Source organism: Spermophilus citellus (genome assembly GCF_964194105.1).
Source record: "Spermophilus citellus genome assembly, chromosome: 5".
NCBI lineage: Eukaryota > Metazoa > Chordata > Mammalia > Rodentia > Sciuridae > Spermophilus > Spermophilus citellus.
In genome coordinates, this window is record NC_138186.1 from 139,305,412 (window position 1) to 139,325,449 (window position 20,038).

The 20,038-nt window shown below is 39.3% G+C and overlaps 1 protein-coding gene across 1 annotated transcript in view; it reads left to right on the top strand.

The window, feature by feature from the left end:
• LOC308649636 (uncharacterized protein) overlaps positions 1–20,038 on the top strand; it is a 166,277-nt gene extending 146,239 nt beyond the window's left edge. The window contains exons 9-10 of the mRNA XM_081295357.1: positions 1,403–1,800; positions 19,994–20,038. The gene's annotated coding sequence lies outside the window, so the exon portion shown is untranslated. The remainder of the gene's footprint in view (positions 1–1,402; positions 1,801–19,993) is intronic.

Below are 20,038 nucleotides of genomic sequence, written 5' to 3' on the forward strand. Positions count from 1 at the left end.
TATAGTTTAGAAATGTCTTCTTATTAGTTTAGTGCATGCATCTCCTTGACCAGTATAGTCTTTTTTTCTGAAAGAAATCCAGAACTATTGTCAAGGTTGAAACAATGGCCAACTCAAATATCCTGATGTCCCAGACATCCTTCTGATGCCAGTGATGAGAATCAGGGCTGAGTGCCATTTCCCTGATGTGAAGATTGAACACCTGAGAAATGCCAAAGCCAGTGTAGAAAACAAGTTTTATTTAAAGGATACAATAGAGAGAGACTTCTCGGAAGAGAAGAGGCCCCAGAGCTGGATGTCCCAGGGAGTAGGGATGTCCTGCCCCTTACATTTTGGATTTCCTTTGTTCTCATTACATTTCCTCTGTTCTCCTCCCCCATCCTGCCTATGTGACTAGAGTGGCACTCCCTCCTTGACAGAAAATCTTCATTAAGCTTCTCCAGAAATCTTCACCATAACTGATCTTAGGACTATCAGCAAAAGAATCTCTACAAAAGAGTTCAGTGTAGTTAAGCTTCCTATTTCCTGTTGCTCTATCTTACAGTCTTTAAATTTGGCCACGGGCCTGAAAGAGATCAGTACTCCAGGTGCTGAGCCCCTCTTCACTAGTTTTTTCACAAACATTTATGTACTATTTTATATAACAATTTGTAAAGGTTTTCAAGGGAAGTGTGTTCACAAATGCAGAGTGTGATAAGGAAAACAGATTATTTTAACTAGGCCTCTGGCCTTGGTCCAGAGCATCACAGAGAGGTTTACATTTCAAAGATAAGAAAAGATGTTACTAATTGAGTTCCTTGGTAACAGCTGGCAGCGGGAGGGAAGAAAGGGGAGAAGAAGCCCTCTCCTTCTCAGGCGCTGTCCTTGAAGGGTTAACTTGCCCAGAACAGTGAAAGAAAAAGCTACTTTTGTGTGAACTTCTGCAGACTGTAAACTTCTGAGCCCTTCCACTTACGCTCTGAGTATAAAGTTCTAAAACAACCTGAACTTGGGGTTCAGCGGGACTGGTTGATTACAGCAAAAGTTTTGTCCTCTGAACCTGGCTATACACAAATAAACCTGCTTCCTGTTTCCTGTTTGGTGTCCTACCTTATCTTTCCCTTGCAACTAGTGTGACTAGAGACCAAAAGGTGGGTCAAAAGGTGGAGTGATCAAGGGGCAGGAACAAAGCCACCCAGGGGTACAGGCAGGAAGGGAACCACTCAGGGGGCATTCATTCATTAACAGCTCTTTGTAGAGAGGAAAAATTCCCTGGAGACTGGTATCCTTGACAACAAGTAGAGGAGGGGGAAGGACTATGGAGGCATCAGCATTTTATTTTCTTTCCTTTGGAACTAGCCCCTCTCTTCCTCAATCTGACTCAATCATTGATGACCTACACTGACTGCCCTTTTGCCCCTAGCTTCACTTTTGGCCTTCTAAGAAGAATCAGTGAAACTGAGAAGTCACTGCAAGCACAGCATTATCAGGAATGCATAACTCAATCTCTGAACTGTAGGTCCTACTTAAACTTTCCCAGACCAAGAAGAGAAACCCTTACTACTCTAAAGATTGTTAATAACCACCTGGCTTCTTTCATGCTAAAGGAAAGAACATTGAGTTTCTTATGGACTGGACTATGGTTTGGGAGACCTGCTCCCCTCATTCTCAATCCTGCTAAGGCGCTGATTTCTCTGTTTTATCTCTTTGCTTACAACCATTCATCTCCCCATGTAAGTCAGACTTCTATTGAAGCTAGGGAGTATCTTGTTAGAGTCTGTAAACAAGTCAGGATGGCACCTGGCATTTTGCCAGAGAAATGTTAGGGTCTGTAAACAAGTCAAGATGGCGCCTGGCAAAATGCCAGAGGGAGTGGTTTGTAAAGTAATGCCAGCGAGCCATTAAGTGTGGAGATTCCTTATTGGTTGACTGCTGTATCTAGTTTATGTTAATTAGATAAGCTGTGTGGAATGTATAAATATCCCTCCTGTCCTACAATAAATGGCTTCCACTCCTGCTGTATCAACCTACACAAGTTGTTCATCACCCCCCGGTTATTTTGCTGCAGCTGGACTGCGGCAGTATCTAACTAATCCTTGTATTTTTTCTTACCACTCATCCTCACATGATTGTGTTATATGAATAAAAAATGAGAAGTAAATTTAACTTTTGCATTTTAAAATTCTTTTGTCTTTCATGGCATATATCTTGGAAACTGTTCAATAAATCCAAATTTCTTTTTTTTTAAATCTACATATCACACTTTTATTCTAGAAGTAAAACCACTGTAACTGCAATAAGAGATGAGCATAGAACACTGATACCTAATAAAAAGTGGCATAGGACAACATTGCTGGGGAAACTCACATTATTTAGAGTTCATAGAAACATTACTAAAGAATGCATGTAAGAGGTAGAGGGCCTCAGGCAAAGAATGCAATGGAATATAAAACAAGGCCACTGAATAAATCCAAATTTCAGGAATTAATTAGAAGGGCTCAAGCCATTTCTTTTTTTTTTTTTTTTTGTATTTTTTAATAAAGTTTGTAATCCAATGGACACACAAAACAAAACTGTGCTGAGAAAAACAGTTTCATAAATTAATAAGTGTTAGGAAGTTGGGGAGAGGCCCGGGTCACAGGAGGAGGGGACTGGCCAGTCTTTGTACAGGTGCTGTGTGACACTTCCACGTCGCGGGAGCGGGGCCCGTGCTGTACTGAAGCACACTTATACAAATGAGTGACGATACAAAGTCTGAGTATGAAAATAAGATTTTCTCTGTAAACACATTTTTGGCACAGATTAAAAAAAATGTATGTCGGGGAATTTTGATTTTTTAAAGTCAGTATTATATATATTTATATATATATTATATATTATACATACACACATCCGAGTTCTGCATATCCCACCAAGGAAGAAAATCCTTCTGTTTGCTCTTGTTCGACTGTGAACCATGTACCCCGGTGAGTCAAAGGTGTGGCAGCAGGAGAATTAAGAAAGGCGACACATCCGATGAGCTGGGGAAGGGAGGTGGTGGGGCAAAAAAACCCAGTGAAATGTTCCTTGACCCCAAGGTTTCAGCAGAAGTTCTGAGTCCTGCAGGAGAGTCCGTGATGTGTGTTCACACACCACACATCCAGAGCGTCATACCTTGCATGTTTACAGGGCGCTTTTGTCCAGGACAGACCACCGACCGACAGACTTGCAGACACCTTGGGGCTGTTTCTCTTCTTTTTTTTTTTTAGAGAAAAGGAACAGGGCAGTAGAATTCCTTTTTTGTTTTGTTTTGTTTTTAAGAAACAAGAAAACAGAACTGCCTTTGCACTAAATTAGTGACTTGGACTTCTGCACAGTAAGACAGGTTGTGACAGGCTCAAGCCATTTCTGCAAGCAAGATATAGAAAATCTTCCTTGTGTGCCAAAATTCTCCCATCACTAATCCAAAATATTGATTCACCCTAATCCATATGTTTATTTTTAATGACTTTAGCTACTTTGATGGAATAATAGGTTGCTTTGTAAAGAAAATAGTGACATCACTGTATTAATCTTCAAATTAAGTATAAAATTTTAGTTGCGATGAATTTTAACTGTCCAATTAGCATTTGTCTTGCTGTTAACACTTTTGAAGATACAATCTATTTACATCTGTTAATGTTTTGCAGTTGCTATAGTTTGTCTGAGCCCCAAGGCTTATGTCACTAAAACCATTACAGCATTATAAAGTGATTTTAGTGTTACTTGGAGAACAATCCGTGGCTTTGTATACCACCATTGACTTACATCTAAAGACCCAAGATCTAAATTTTCCCATAGGGCAGTTTGGTAATAAGAAAGTAAATTTGACAGGTAAATCAGGATACTATTTTTAGATACACAATCAAGATGGATAAAAGTAGTACTTTATTGACACAGACATAAGAAAAGCCCTCAGGTATCCAGAGGAAAAATAGTAAGGGAATGTGTGATATACTTTAGTTCAAAAGGCTTATGTTTTGAAGTGAGAAGACACATGTTCAAGTTTCTGTCCCACATTTACTTATTTTTTGACCCATTTTTAAAACTTTGTTTTGAAAACTAAACTTACAAATAAAATCTTTCAGCATTCTTGTGAGACTGGGAGATAATTTATTGCAATTGCTGGGCTCCTCAAGGAGTATGTTACATTCTAGTGAATGTAACATATTGTTACTGTTTTATTGTTGGCATCATTGTTTTATATCCCCAAGAAATAATATGCTAGTTGCTGTTCCACCAAACTCAAGCGTCTCTTCCTCTGCAAAAATATCCCTTTTTTTCTTTACTTTTGACTAACATTTATTAAGGACAACTATACACTGGCACTGGGCTTCCATTTTCTAAACATGATCTCCTGTAATTCTCAAAACATTGCAAGAAGGAAGCAGCTGTGATTAGTTCCACTTGGCAGAAAAGGCACAGAGAAGATCAACTGGCCCCAAGGCCCACTATTATTAAGTAGTAAGGCTAGGTTGGCAGTCTAGGCCTGTTGCCTGATCCAGAAAAAAAGACCCTGATCATGGCTCCCTCCGTTCCCTCCCCTCCTTCCTGCCTGGTACTATTGCCCTTGCACAGCTCTTCCTGCATTGCTGGTTAGTTGGAAGTCTCTGTGTCCCCTGTTAGATTCTGAGTTCCTTGAGATCCTCCACCTTTTCTCTTTTCCTCAACAGTGTCCTCTTCTGGCAATGACATAGGAAAGGATGGATCCTAGGTCCTTGGTGTTTGTTGATGTGGATGTCTTCCCCAGAGCAAAAAGTCTATGTATGAATGGCTTGATTTTCAGTTTGATAGCAAGGTCTTCTCATGTCATAAAGACACATTAATAAGAAGTTTTCCTTCTAATTCTAGTTTTCCCAGCTTTCCAGGGGTGACTTCATTTATTGTTGTTGTTTTTTAAGCTGGAGAGAGTTATGATGGAAAAAAATAAATATAAAACAGATTTTAACTGATATTCTGATGTAATTGATGCTATTAGTGAAGAAGTGCTCATTTTCCAAAACTGAGAGATCACAGTAAGTATGTGAAATAAAACAGAATGTTGACGGGATGCTTTTCACATTTTTGCCACATCTCCTACAGCAGATAAACTACTAAAATCATCATGTGTTCAGTAGGAAGCTGGTTTTTAAAGTAATAGAGGGAAAGGTACTTGTATATTTTTTGTTTCTCAGGTAGGAACCTCTGGTCCATTATTAAAACAATCATGATTGAAATTTCATCATTTCATCAGGTGGCACCAAGACAGATCTGGACTCTGAATACTTAACAACAACAACAAAAACAAATTATACACCATTGATTGCTAATATGTGAATTTTTAAAAACATCTGTTATGTAAAATTAGCTATGTTGAAATACTGTAGAAAGAAAAGCCAGTCCCCATCAGCTCTGCCTCCCAGCTAAGACTTTGTGAATTGGACTTACCATGAAAGGCTAGGCTGTTCTTCACCATGGCAGCCTATGAGATGGACCTGTCTGCCCAGTAGTGACCAGCTCTCCCCAGTTAAGGGCTCAGCACTCAGAAGTCATGCTGACTTACAAAAATAAAGAATGGGTTCAACCTCAGCCTTTTGGGCCCTTCAGGGAATACTACTTATGGTTAGACGAGTTTGGGTTCTAGTGGGGTATTTTCTCTCTAAAGTACTACTTTTCATTTTCAAAAATTATTAACTAATTTGAACAGAAATTCACTCACCTGTCCAAATAGTATTTATTCTTTCTTCTTGAAACAATAGTCAAATACAGCTTGATATATATTTTTTAATTGGAGCATTTGTTTATCTGAATGGGGGACATTATATTAATTCGGTGGTGTCACCAGCATGAACATTTCCTAATGAGCTCTGTTGCCGGGAATCATCTGTTGATGGTTCTAGGGTTTGTTAAAACCAGTAAGGATCTGGGTCCTTGCACTAAATGACCCTATATGAGTTCAGTTTCTGCTGTGAATATAGATGTCAATATCAACGACCAAATCTGAATTGCCCTAGATTTGGAAAACATTTTTGTCTACATTGATAATAGATAAGTTGTGTGGTACAGTAATAATGGATGAGTGATGTACATTCAGTAGCAGGAAATACAGTTGCACTGAGGGCCAGGTATGGCTGCCCAAGAACTTGGCACCTGTGGGATGACGTCTTGACTTTGTGATATGTACATTTTAGCTGCCCTCAAGCCACTTTTTCCCCTGATTCCTGGTTTGCAACTGTATTCTGAGTATATATGATTGACAAATAAAGGAGGTCTTTAACAAATTATGTGCTAAAATGATGAGTTTGTTTATTTTCTAGCAGGACAATTATGCTCATCTTCAGCCTTCCAATTTGAACTTACATCATGTAGTAATTAAGATATTGGTTCTTTAATTCAATCTGGCTGTTTTTAAATCCTGGCACAGCTAATTTAATAGCTGTGACTTGGTAAGTTGCTTAGCCTTTCTGTGCCACAGTTTTCTTATCTATAAAATAGAGGTAATAATATGATCTAATGTGGGCTGGAGATGTAACTCATCAGTAGAGTTCTTGCCTAGCATGTGTGAGACCCTGGGTTCAATCCTCAGTACTTGAAAAAATATATAATATATAATACAATATATAATATAAACATATATGTTTGTGTAATATATAAGATCTAACTCAAGAGGCTATTGTGAAGATTAAATATGTAGAGTCTATAAAAGCACATACTAAAGGCTAAATGAATCTTTGCTTTCATTATCCTTGCTATTATAACAAACCTGGGATTGTGGATCCTCTGTGTTCAATTGAGTCACTACACGTGCTCAGTATCTATGATTCCTCCACAATTCAGCATCCTACAAAGACCTTTTCCAGATATTAATGACCCTCCTTTAAAATACTAGAGCAACTTTGATCTGCTTTTCTTCTGATGTTTATGTGGTTGTACCTACAACTGCTGTCGCAGGAATACTGACTCATCTTCACGGCAGAAAAACAACTCTGTAGAAGGTGAAAACTGTTGTATCCATCACTAGGACTTTAAAAACCAGCACTTAATACCATCAAGAACTAGTTGTGAATTGAGAAGAAACACACATATATTTATATTTTAGGCAGCTCTTTCACTCAAATTTTATAAATAAATTACTTCTTGAAGAATGTCTCTGATTAATGATAGTCCTACAGAGCAGAACTTGTCCTGAGAGTAAATAATGTTTACCAGGAAAATAAAGTTTTCTAAGTGCCTTTTTGGACTGCTAAATCTCAGATCCACAAACCAGTAGAAAAACCAACCACTCCAAAGAATTTGACTCTCAGTAAGAACAACCGACCTTTCCTTTCATGCCCAGACCTTTCTTTGGGAAAGGTCAAATCAATACCCTGTAGGGGATTTTCCAGATTGGTTTCCGCCAATGTTGCTCTGCTCTGGCGATGTGTGTTGACAGCCCAGATGGAAAATGTTGAAACACTTACAAGGGTGCTGGTCCAGAAAGCTAAGCCTGTGGAATAGCCTTCTACTATTACTCCACTTTTTTCCATACTCTTACGAATCTCTCAAGTTAAGAAAGGAGAGACATAGATTAAATGTATGGGTCATAGATTTCAGTACTTAGTTCATGTTGTAAAATATCCGTGAACTCTTATCTTATATGTGTTTTATAGCTGAAGAGGCAACTTTTCCTCTTTGGTGTTGTGGTTACTTCTCAAGACAAAACTCATCTTTGAAGATAGTTTGGAATGAAAAAGAGGATTCCTGCCAGTTAAAGAGGAGGAGATGTCAGGTCGGGAGAACCCCTGTTGTCTTGAACAGAGGAAGAACTTGGTTGGTTTCTGAAGAAAGTACTCACTACAGAAATGTCCCAAGTTTCTTGACTTTTCAGCACCAGCTCCAGCACTCCCCAGCCCCAGCCCTGCTTTTCCTCTTCTCCCCTTAAGCTCCCTGGGTTCCTCCAAGCTACAAAACAACCAAGCTAAACTGGACTCTTCACGCCACCTAGTGGCAAAATCTGAAAACGTTTTAAAATAGTGGGTTTTTTTTCTTTTTCTCACAAGTGTCCACAGAAATGTTTGTGTAGCTCTTCCTTTTCTAATTTAACAAGCTGTTTTTAACCATTTAAGATAATTCAAAATCTGTTTTAACCCATTAGGTAGTATAACATGATTTGTTTTATACTGCAGTAACATAAGTTACTGATATATATAAAGGTATCAGTAACTTATGTTGCTAGTTTATATATATATATCTCACAGATTTTATTTCTTAAGCTAGGGAGACTGGAAGACCAAGATCAGGGGCCAACTTCTGAGAACGTTCTTGTTGTGTCCTCCTGAGGAAGAAGGTAAAACAGGGGAAAGGGCTGCTTTGAGAAGCCCCTTCACAGGGAAGGAGAGTCCATGGCCTAAGCACATCTTCAAATTCCCACCTGGTAACACATCATATTGTAGAGACAAAATAGAATGATATCCCGTGCTTCCCAGCACATCCAAACTTCTTGGGATAACTCAATTTCTTCAAGATTTCACAAGTCATGACTTTGGATAAGACAAGAGTTAAGCTTAAGACATGGAGAGAGGGCTCCCTTCTCTGCTCCTGCTTGCAGTGTTGGATGTGGCCTTACAAGCCATTATTGAGGTTCTGCACACCAGCTCCAACTGCCCACCTACCACATCCCCAAGGGGCTGACTCACACTCAAGTCCTGAAGACTCTCAAGTCCAGAAATCAGAAATGTCACAGGAAATCCAAGGGAGATTAGTTCAAAGACCACCAAAAACATAACAGTCCACACATGCTAAAGTCTCTTACACAAAGGGCAGAGTATTTGCATAAACACTGCGTATCTTCTTCCTATATTACTTCCATTATCTCTAGATGACTTCTGACTCATAATACAATGAAAGGGCAGTGTCATCCTCAGTAATGCTGTAAGATCTAGGAAACAACGATGAGAGAAGTATCTATCAATAGAGATATAACTTCTTTCCTTATAGTTTTGATTTCCAGCTGGTGGGGACCATGGATGAAGAAGAATGGGTGCAGGGCCAACTGCACTTTCTTGCTTATAGGAGCTGATATCCTCCAAGTCAACATCTGGACACGTCTGACCTTCAGACCAGAAGACTTTCTTGCAGGGGATCCAAGGACTTGCCTACTGTGGAAGGAATCCAAAATAATAACTTACTTCAAAGGGCGTCAAACAAGCACTGGTCTTTCAGGAGGGAAGGAGTCAATCCAATTGTCTAGACCACATTTAGAGGTCAGAGGGTGGGTTCAAATGCAAAACACCACAGTCCCATGGAGAATACTGCACAGTGTTGGTGATTCCAGAGAGTGTGTGAACCCAGGGGTCACTCGGTCCTCTCAGCCATAAGGAGGGAAACTGCCATGAAGGAACTAGGACAAGAGGTGCAAGGAAGCCTCAGTGGGGAGACAGCTCTGTGTGGAACTTTTCAGGAAAAAAAAAATGATCAAATCTCATGAAGCAACTCTTCTCTCTTCTAACCCATGGACAATGCAAGGAATCTGCATGATACCAGAGGCTCAGTTCTTTCATATCTTCTTGAAATGAATCATTAATGTTTCCTTCAAAGTGAAGCAGAGGCCTGCATTCCCAGCTGCACAGAAGTGTTTGACAGCACCGTATCCCAAATGCAAAGATCTATGAAGAATTGCAGTCTCCATACATGAATTCATCATCAAAAGCCTTGAGTCAACAGGTGCTTCACAAAATGGCTTCTTGGCAAACTTGATGACTTCCTCTTTGGGCAATGTTTTCGCCTCGATGGGTCTTTCTTTTGAACCTACCTCCCTCTCCCCAGGTCACACTTTGCTCATCCATCGCCCTCCCACTCTCCAGGGCGCCTGCGGGTCAGGCCATCTCTTAGCTTCAGAAGTCCGCAGCCGAGGTGACACTGATGAGGCCATCTCAACCTAAACAAGCTGTTTTTAACCATTTAAGATAATTCAAAATCTGTTTTAAACCATTAAGTAGTATAACATGTTTTGTTTTATACTACAGTAACGTAAGTTACTGATACCTTTATATATATATATATATATATATATATATATCACAGATGTTATTTCTCAAGCTAGGGAGATTGGAAGACCAAGATCAAGGCCAACTTCTGAGAACATTCTTGTTGTTTCTTCCTGGGGAAGAAGGAAAGGGCTGACTCACACTCAAGTCCTGAAGAACAGGACCCTTTTCCGCCACCTGGACCCTGCAAGACCAGACCGCCAGCTGGTACCTGCAGCTCTGCCATCAGGACGCTACTTCCAGGCTCCTCTGACTCAGACCTCCAAATGATACCTTATAATATTTGTGTATTCTTATCTTTTTGTTAATCATTAACAATGAAATTTTATATACTAATCTTTTCAATCAAGAATCTTTGAACTATCATTGAATCAATGATAATAAGAAATATAAGAAATGATAATAAAATAAAAATTTAATGTCAGAAAAGATATGGAGAAAGAATCAAAATTGTAGTCCTCACTATCCACAGTCCTGCTTTCTACAGTATTAGTTGCCCGTGGTCAACCATGGTCTGAAAATACAGGACAGTACAATAGGACATCTTGAGAGAAGAAGAGAGAGACCACATTCACATAACTTTTATGACAGTGTATCATTGTAATTATTTTATTTTGTTATCATTTATTGTTACTCTCTTATTTTGCCTAATTTATATTTTAAACTTCATCGTCAGTATGTATATATAGAAAAAAAGATTAGTATATCTAAGGTATGCTACTATCCTTGATTTCAGCATCCACTAGAAGACTTGGAACATATCCTCTGCAGATAGAGGGGCCTACTGTACTGGGCGTGTTGAGCTCTGCTTAGGATCTCAGAATGTTATTCTCAAATGTGGTCTAGGAAGCTCAAGGCAATGATTTGTACTTCTGCTTTCCTCCTCCTCAATAGGCTATAACAATTATGGTTATCCCTCCCTTCCAATATAAACACTATGAATAATTGATATATCCCAGACTTGGCTTTGTTCCAGTATATTTAGTAACTGGAAAAACATACGTTGTGTCCTAATTGAAACATAAAGTCTCTGTAGAGAATGAGTGAATTTGAAGACTTATTATTTATTTAGATTAGGTGAAAACAGAAGGGATACGGATAAATACTAAAGGAATGAAGGTGCTCATGGGTAAATGGACATGTCAACTTCAAAGGAAGTGAAAAAGAGATTTCTAGATTTGGAAGAAAGCTTCCAAAGCCTCATTCATTAAAGGAGGAAATGAAGAGACATAATCAAGGTCTCCCATGGCTTAGGAGAAGCCGTGTTGGACATAAATTAAAAATCTTTGATTTCCTGTTCATTAGATTTTCCTTCACAAAGGGAGAGATTTTGGCCTGTTGACATAATGCTAGTGAAGTGAAACAGGATAGTGACAGTAATGGTCCCTTCTAAACCTAGACTCACCTGGATGCATTATTCTAGGTTGTACTATGTAGAGTTTTGTGCAGAAGGGAGCATGGCGGAATGTGAGACTAAACCTCAGTTATAAGTGAATTCTGAATTTGTTCTTACTCTCAGGCTTGTGGCAACTGTAGACTTGCTCCTCTAGTCTGCACAAGAAACCTCTGGATCAGGCTCAGAATGAGACACTCTATGTACAGTCTTGGCAAATCTCAGTTCCAACAAAGTTGGTCTTCTCCATGACTATTATCTGTTTAAATCTCTCTCTATCATAAAAATGTCAATGGAAACTTAATTTATGTAAATATAAAAACTTTACATCTGCATTTTTTCCTATGGAGCTAAGGAGAACTTCCCTCTTGTCATGGTATAAATAAAAATTCTCATTTGAATTCTCACCATTTTTATGCAACTATTGCATGTGCACTTGAAGGGTAAGTGAGGATAAAGTCCTGGTGTCATTTGGAACTCAACATGCTTCCCCAGCAGGTGGTATTCTTTGGGCCACATCACTCTGTTGAGCACAACAGAGGCAGACAGGTTGGGACATTCTGCAACTGGGTGATGTCAAAGAAGAGTTTGCTGCAGGCTTAGGCATGATACGCTTTGAAACATTTCCCAGCTTTTTGGAAGCATGACTATATTTTCCATGTACAATGGAGCCATTATTTTTAAGCTGCTAAAACGTGATCTAAGGGAGAGACAATGTGAAAAGTTCCTATGCCTACAGGATTCTAGTTCTTATTTGTTTCTATGATTGATATGTACAAGTTAGGACCAGAGTCTGATCAGGAGAACAACTGCCTTTAACATATTACATATCAATATTATGTATTACTGACATACTCGTCTTTATACAATATGGTGGGTCTACACATTTGGACAGCAAAATCTGGACAGAGTACAAAACAGTCGCTAATAGTTTTGGTCTGAGTAATGTCACCTTAGTTGTTTAGTATGTCTAATGGGAATATCTATCCTTTAGGTTTGCTGCAGATATTAAATTACATAATACAAATGGATGACTACTCATTACTGACACAGATGAAGTCTTCTAAAAATGTTGCTGACAGCATTATATGATGTCAGTGCTTTGGATTTCTCCCTCACGTCCTGCATGGGTGAGGAAGTGGGTACCTGTTGGAAGGATGGGCTGGCTTCGAAATACAGGCTGTGAAAGTAACATATCAGAAAATAAAGACAAAAAGCAAGAATATTTTTAAAGCAGGGGCATGATCAGTTGAGCAGACCAGAAGAAGGGTCTGGCTTCTAACAAAAAAAAAAAACAACAACCCTCCCCTTTATTTATAGAGGTACAGATCAAAGGGATCAGTAGGTACAGGGTTTGGGTGTGGGAGGAGTCTTGTCTCCATGCTTGCTTCTCATTGTGGCAAGTGTCTTGCAGTAAACAGGTTAACTGGCCTTTGGCAGGCTATGCCCATCTCGGGGAGGCTGTTTCATCCTAAGGCTGTGAGCAAGATAGAGGCCAGCATGATCAGGGAATTCTCGAACAGGGGGATTCCACCCAGGAGTGCCTGAAAGAGTGGTTTCCCTGCCTTAATGGCTTGAATAAACCATTATTTATATATATGTATCATGTTTTGAAAGTGGAAACATGACAATAATCCAGATTTTATTTAAATGATTAAGGATAGAAAAATATTTTTTTTAATTTGACTGACTTTTTTTAATTTGAGAGAACATAGACTTATCTTTGAGTTGCTTTCTCTAAACATTTTCTTTCACACATTGTGCTTTGCATATAACTTGGTACTGCAATATTTGTAAGATGATAAATGAACAATGCAATTCTCTTCATCATACATCATATGATTAGTTCTTTCAAATTTATGCAAACTTGGCATCTTGGAACGTACCTACAATCCCACAACTTAGAAGACTGAAGCTGAAGGATAACAAGTTAGAAGCCAGCCTTGGCAACTTAGTAAGACCTGCTCTCAAAAAGTAGAAAGGTCTGGGGATATAACTCAGAGCACTCCTGGCTTTAATCCCTAGTACTGTGAAAAAACAAAAAGGCTCAAAAATAAAATAGACGTATATCTTTAGCTTCCGTTATCTCAAGCACATGTGAAATGTGAAAACTACAGTAATGAATATTCTTACTTTCTTGGTCTTTATTTGTATTAATGGGGTCATTCTTAGTGACAGCTTTGTTAGTCCCAATGAGAATATCTTACCAATGTAGAGCACATCGCCATATTCAAAGCACTTTCACAGAAAATATTTTGTTTAGAAGCAGATGGGGATCATTGCCATTACTTAATTGAAAGAAAAGGAAAAATTTTAAGTTATTTTGTGATTTGTCTAAGGTCATAAAATTAGTAAATGAAAGAGAAAATGGATGGGTGGATGGATGGATTAATCAGCTGTACATACTCTAAATCTATTGCTTTTTCTACTGCATCAAAACAAAGAAATTGCCAGGCATGGTGGAATATGCCTGGAATCCCAGCAGCTTGGAATGCTGAGGCAGGAGGATTGCAAGTTCAAAAACCAGCCTCAGCAATTTAGGGAGATCCTGTCTCAAAAATTTTTTTAAAAAGGAGGGGTCTGAGGATATGGCTCAGTGGTTAAGCAATAGGGGTTAAATCCCTGGTACACCTCCCCCCCTAAAAAATAGCTAAAGAGATTAAAGTATTGTTCCTTTCTTAGTGCTTACAACTATTTCTTATTTGTACACCTTTCCTGTATGTTTATGACAATATTTACCATGTTTGATTACAAAATTAAGCTATGTACAAATAATTATTGGTAACCTACAAGGTATTAGGCAGTGGTATAAAATATAACTAAGAAAGAATTTCTTCAAGCAGTTCTTATTATTCTCTTTGAAGATTGGCAGTATGGCCAATAAAAACTATATCAGAAAAATTAGTATGATCTTTTCAGTTATTGATAACTCATGGAGAAGATCAAATGCAATGTTATGATAAAAAATAGAATATAGGACCATAAAGGGAAGTTGATGATTTTGCAGGCATTACCAGGGAGAGTTTTCCAAGGAAACCACTGGAAAGAAAGCAATTGTGAAGATGTTAAGAGGGAGCCTTACTCGTTCTTTGTAAAAGCTTTAAGACATCTGTAAATGTCATCTAGTGGATTAGCCTGCCGTTAAACTTGGACCTTGGGAGGCAGAATGTTATTGGTGTCACTTACCTTCAAAATGAAAGGCTATGAGTTTAGATGAAGGATTAAAAATATATATCTCTGGGTTCATCATTAGAATAACGGCCACTCATGTTAACCAGGAGATGTATAAAAATGTGTTATTGTCATTAGTATCCAAAGAGTACTTTCCAAAGGAGCACCAGGCTGGAAATGGTGGTTCAGTAACACCTTCAGCTGGCTCTTCTACTTGCTCTTTGAAAGCTCCACTGCTCCATGTAGAAAATGACTGAAGGGAAATCCGGTATTCCTAAAAATCACGAAGATAGCGGTTCTACCCTTTATAGTAGGATGTTATGATTTTTACTTTATGATTACAAAACTGTTTAGCTATCTAATCAATTAATAGTTCAAACTCTAAGCCAATTGAATCCATTCTGAGTTATTTTAATCAATAAAACAAAATAATTTTTTAAGATAAGTAAATCTTGCCACCAAAAGTCAACTGCTTTTCAAAAATGCACCAATTGTATTTTTAAATTTTGTTGTTTGTTGTTTAGTCATACATGACATTAGAATGCATTTTGACATATCATACATACATGGAGTATAAGTTCTCAATTCTTGTGGTTGGACATGATGTGGAGTTACACTAGTCATGTTTTTAATATAACCTATTAGGATTTTGTTTCCTTTCTCCCTGGAGGTAGGTGTTTTTAGTCGAATGTAGTGACAGAATCTACAGCTTGGCTCTCCTGCCTCCAGGCATTCATATGTTCCACTGCCACTATTTTTAGCTTTATGCAGTTGTTGCGAGAACGTACCTTTTCTCAGAAAGCAATATTTTCTCCACCTTCAAGGAGAAAATTTGAGAAAAGCTCAGAAAATGCAGACTCCCTAAAAGTGGACTTGGCTTTCTTCTTCTAAGAACTAAAAACAAACAATAAACAACAACAACAACAAAAACTGACTTTCTTTAGTCTGGTCTAAATTTCAGACTCCTAAGAACAAAAGCAGCAGCAACACTCATGGCCGTAACTATGCTTGATAGTTGTAACCTTTACCATTACAACTATCAAGCATAGACCATCAGCCACTTATGTCCCTGTTAGGAAATAGCTAAACTCCATCTGTACTTGGTCCTCTGTTGTCAGCATCTCTTGCAGTCAGGATTTGGTTTGATAGTCTAGAAAATATTCACCCAAGAGGCTCAATTACACCTTTTGGGCTTTCTGTTTATGAAAACGGAGCTCACCAGTGGAACCCTAGCTGAGCAGTATCTCTACTGAGAGGGACCAGCATGCAATGAACTGGAGGGATTTGTGTAGTAGTAGTTGCATTTATGTCCTATTTATGAGGATGTGACATGAGGAGCTGTTGTGGTATAGATGTGAGGTCTCCTCCAAAAGCTCATGTGTGAGACAATGCAAGAAAGTTCAGAGGTGAAATGCTGGTGTTAGGAAAACCTAATCCTAATCAGTGCCTGAATCCCCTGATAGGGATTAACTGGATGGTAGCTATAGGCAGGTAGGGTGTGACTGGAGGAGGGTGGTCCCTGGGGGGATGGCTTCCGGGGGGTGGGGGGAGGGTGAGGGTTGTGTTTTGTCTCTGGTGAATAGAATTGCTGTCTCTGCTTCCCATTGCCATGTCCTAAACTGCTTTCCTCCGTTGCATCCTTCCACCATGATGTTCTACTTCACTTTAGGCACAGAGCATGGAATTGACCATGTATAGACTGAGACCTCTGAAACCGTAAACACCAAATAAACTTTTCCTCTTTTGCTTTATTCTTGATGGGTCTTTTGGTTGCAGCAATTTAAGAAAGAAAGAAAAAAAAAGATGACTAAAATACCCCTGGAAGCTTCTGTGAATGCACGGATATTCTGAGCTGAAATTATTAGATTATAAAAGCTGTGACCTAATCTGTCCATCCTAGTTAGAATGGCCTGACTGGTTGGTAACCAATTGTAGACAGGTGGAGTGTGATTGGAGGTGGATCACTACAGCGTGGGTGTGTGGGGTGCTCTGGAAGGGTTATTCTTCCTGTGGCCCCTTCCTCCTCGTTCTCTGTCTGTCTTTGTCTCCTCTCTCTTCTTCCTGACCCCACCATGAGCTGAGCAGCTTTCTTCTGCTGGACCCTTTCCCCATGTTGTGTTGTCTGACCTCAGGCCCAGAGAAACAGAGTCAGCTGTCTGTGGACTGAGACCTCTGAAATTGTGAGTCCTAAATTAACTTTTTCTCCTCCAAGTTGTTCTTTTAGGTGTTTTGGTAACAGGGATGAAAAAGCTGACTAAAACAGGAGCTTACAAAGGAATAAGGTCGAGTGATTCTAGTATTTTGGTACGCACGCTCAGCTGGGTGGTCTCCAACACACATAGTAAGGGTACAGAGAAAGTGTGAGAAAGGAATTGGAAATGGGAAGGGAAGAAAGGGAAGAGCTTATCAGAGTGAAAAAAAAATCAAAGGGTAAAAACTGTGGTATAGAAATATCACAAAAGAGTTGGGGGGTTTGTTTTGTTGTTTTGTTTTTATTTTTGGTGGGGTGTGTCCAGGCCAAATCAGGTACTCAGATGTGTAAGAGTCTCCAGTTTGACAGCAGTTGAGTCAAGAGAATCTGATTCTTCCCCGTCTCTTCCTTGTTCCTCGGGTGCCACATATGCATCTGACTCACATCAAAACAGAGTGCTGGTCTCCTCATATAAAAATGTGCTGGCAGGCAATCCCAGTGACCTTTAAAAATCAATCTTGCAAATGGGCATTGGAGCAAGAGGAAATGATCTTCAGCTGGGCTGTTTCTCTCCTACAAATGCTGGCAAAGAGGCAGATGTACAATTACAGGCAGCACAATTTTTGTTTTCAAACTGCCTGCCTGGACCTTCCAGTATTTTCCATAGCTTTACTGCAGAAAATAACACTAGCCTCAAGTTTAACAGGATGTGAAAACTCCCTCCATGTCTTGAGACGCTTCCTTTCCTGTGTGTCTGCTCAGCCCATTGGCCTCTTCTTATTCAACCCAGTGTGATTTACGTAAGTTGTTTTAACAGCCAGACGTTGAGAGCAAACATTGGCCTTTCTTCTTTCCCTGTCCCTGAGTTATCTCTTTATCCAAGTGCACTTGGCAATGCACCAAAGTCCTGAATTACTGCCTGGATCGCATTTATTAGGTCAGTGTGGATAAACACAGCTGATCAGTAGTCACCAGCCTTCCATCCTTACTCAGCCCTTCCATTCCCATTCCAAGTTTGGAGCCCCACTGATTACCCTAATGGCTCATTTTGTAGAGTTGGGAGTCAGGCAGCAAATTCATCACCTGCTGAGATCTTTAAAATCAAATGGAAGATGTGTTTTCTAAAACAGTGTTACTCCTTTGGCACTTCTCAAAGTTCCTACATGAAAAATTTATCAATGTGTTTCTTCTGAATAATTAATGTAATTTGACAGCTCCCATTATTCCTCTAATGAACACAAACACCTACACATTCACACACACACACACACACACACACACACACACACCCCTTTCTACAGAAAACAACTTTGGGTTGATGATAAGTAATTACTGATAATAAGTAACTATTTCCCTGAAGAAATTTAGACAATATTCAATAGTAAATATAAATTTGTAGATGAAATACCACTGATAAAAATATTTTTTCCATTTTGAATAAATCTGTAAACTACAATGTATATAATAGCCATTATATATCCCACTCCCCCCCAAAAAAAATTGTTTACGTAAATGCTTTTGAATAAAATTTGCAAAGTCTCACTTTCTAAACAATTGTATTGGTATATTCTTTTTAAAACACCATACACAGGAAAAATTGTAAAATCTCCTACTCTCTGTCCTTTCTTGTTAATATTTGTTACGGTTTGTATGTAATTTAAATGGGTACCCCAAGGGCTCATCTGTTGGACGCTTGATCCTCAGTGCAGAGATGTCAGGAGGTGGTGGCTTCCTGCAAGGGCAGTTATGTCATTGGTGTATGGAAGTGATTAATGCGGATCTCACAGGGTGAGTTGTTTCTCCTGAGAGTGGATTGTTATGAAAGAGCAAGACTGACGCCTCCCTGCTCTCTGGATTTCTGTCTCACCATATGATCTTTCCCTCTTGCCCACTTTCCCACTATGATTCTGTTCACCATGAGGTGACACAGTCCAGGAGCCTTTTTCCAGAGACCTAACCAAGGGGCCTCAAACTTGAACTTTCACCTCCAAAACCAGGAGCTAAATACATCTCTTTAGTTACTCTCAGTGTCTTATACTTATGGTCTCTATCTTGATCACTCCAGATTATGCAATGCCCAGTATAACAAACATGGCATTATGTGTGTGTTAATCAGCTTTTTGTCACTGCTACAAAACCCTTGAGACAGTCAACTTATAAGGGGAAAGGTTCATTTTGGCTTACTATTTTAGAGCTAGTTCACAATAAGGAGTACCCATTGCTTTCAGTCCTATGACAAGCAGTACATGATGGCAAGAGCTGTGGTAGAGCAAAACCCCTCCCCTCATGACCAAGAAGGAAATAAAAAGAAGAAGAAGGAAGAGGTTAAGATCCCCCTATCCCCTTCAAGGACATGCCCCAATGACTTAAAGTCCTCCCAATAGGCCTCACCTCTTGAAGGTTGCACCACTTCCCAATAATTCCATTCCAGGAATCAAGACTTTAACATACCGGCTTTGGGAGAATTTCAAGACCTAATCCATATCATTCTGCCACTGGCTCCAAAAGGATCACACCCATCTAGCCATGCAAATTGCATTTAGCAAGTCCCCAAGAGTCTCTGAAGTCTAAACTGTTACAGCGCTGCTTAAAAATCAAAGTCCAAAATCTCTCCCTAGACAAGGCAAACTCAACTGTGAATCCCTATAAAACATCAAAACAAGAGTTATATACTTCCAAGACACATAGTGGGAAAGACGGGACAAACACTCTTATGCTAAAACGTAGAAATAGGGAAATAGAAAAGAGGCATCAGTTCAAGGCAAGACTGAATCCTAGAAGGGCAAACATTAAATTCTAAATCTCCATGTCTGGTACCTGAGGCACACTGTGGAGGACTATGAACTCCTAAGGGCATGGACAGCCTGTCGTTACGGACATTGCATAACGCGTGGTCTGTCTCAGGCAAGTTTTGCCCATTGCCTACAGGTTCCTTTGGAAGTCATTGCATATTGCTGGCATCTCTGCCTCTCTGGGGTCTCCATGGCAGCTTTGGTTTCACTCCTTCAGCTTCATACATCACTTGTATCAGGGACCACTTGCAGGTACCCTAATCCTACAACATACCAACTGGCCTTCCAGGCTTTCCTTTGAAATATCGGTGGGAGACTCTATAACACAATAATCATTGCATTTTGCATGCTTCAAAAAAAAAAAAAAAAAAGCTTCTCATGAATGCTTATCTGTGTTAGAGTCTGTAAACAAGTCAAGATGGCGCCTGGCATTTTGCAGAGGGAGTGGTTTGTGAAGTAACGCCAGCGAGCCATTAAGTGTGGAGATTCC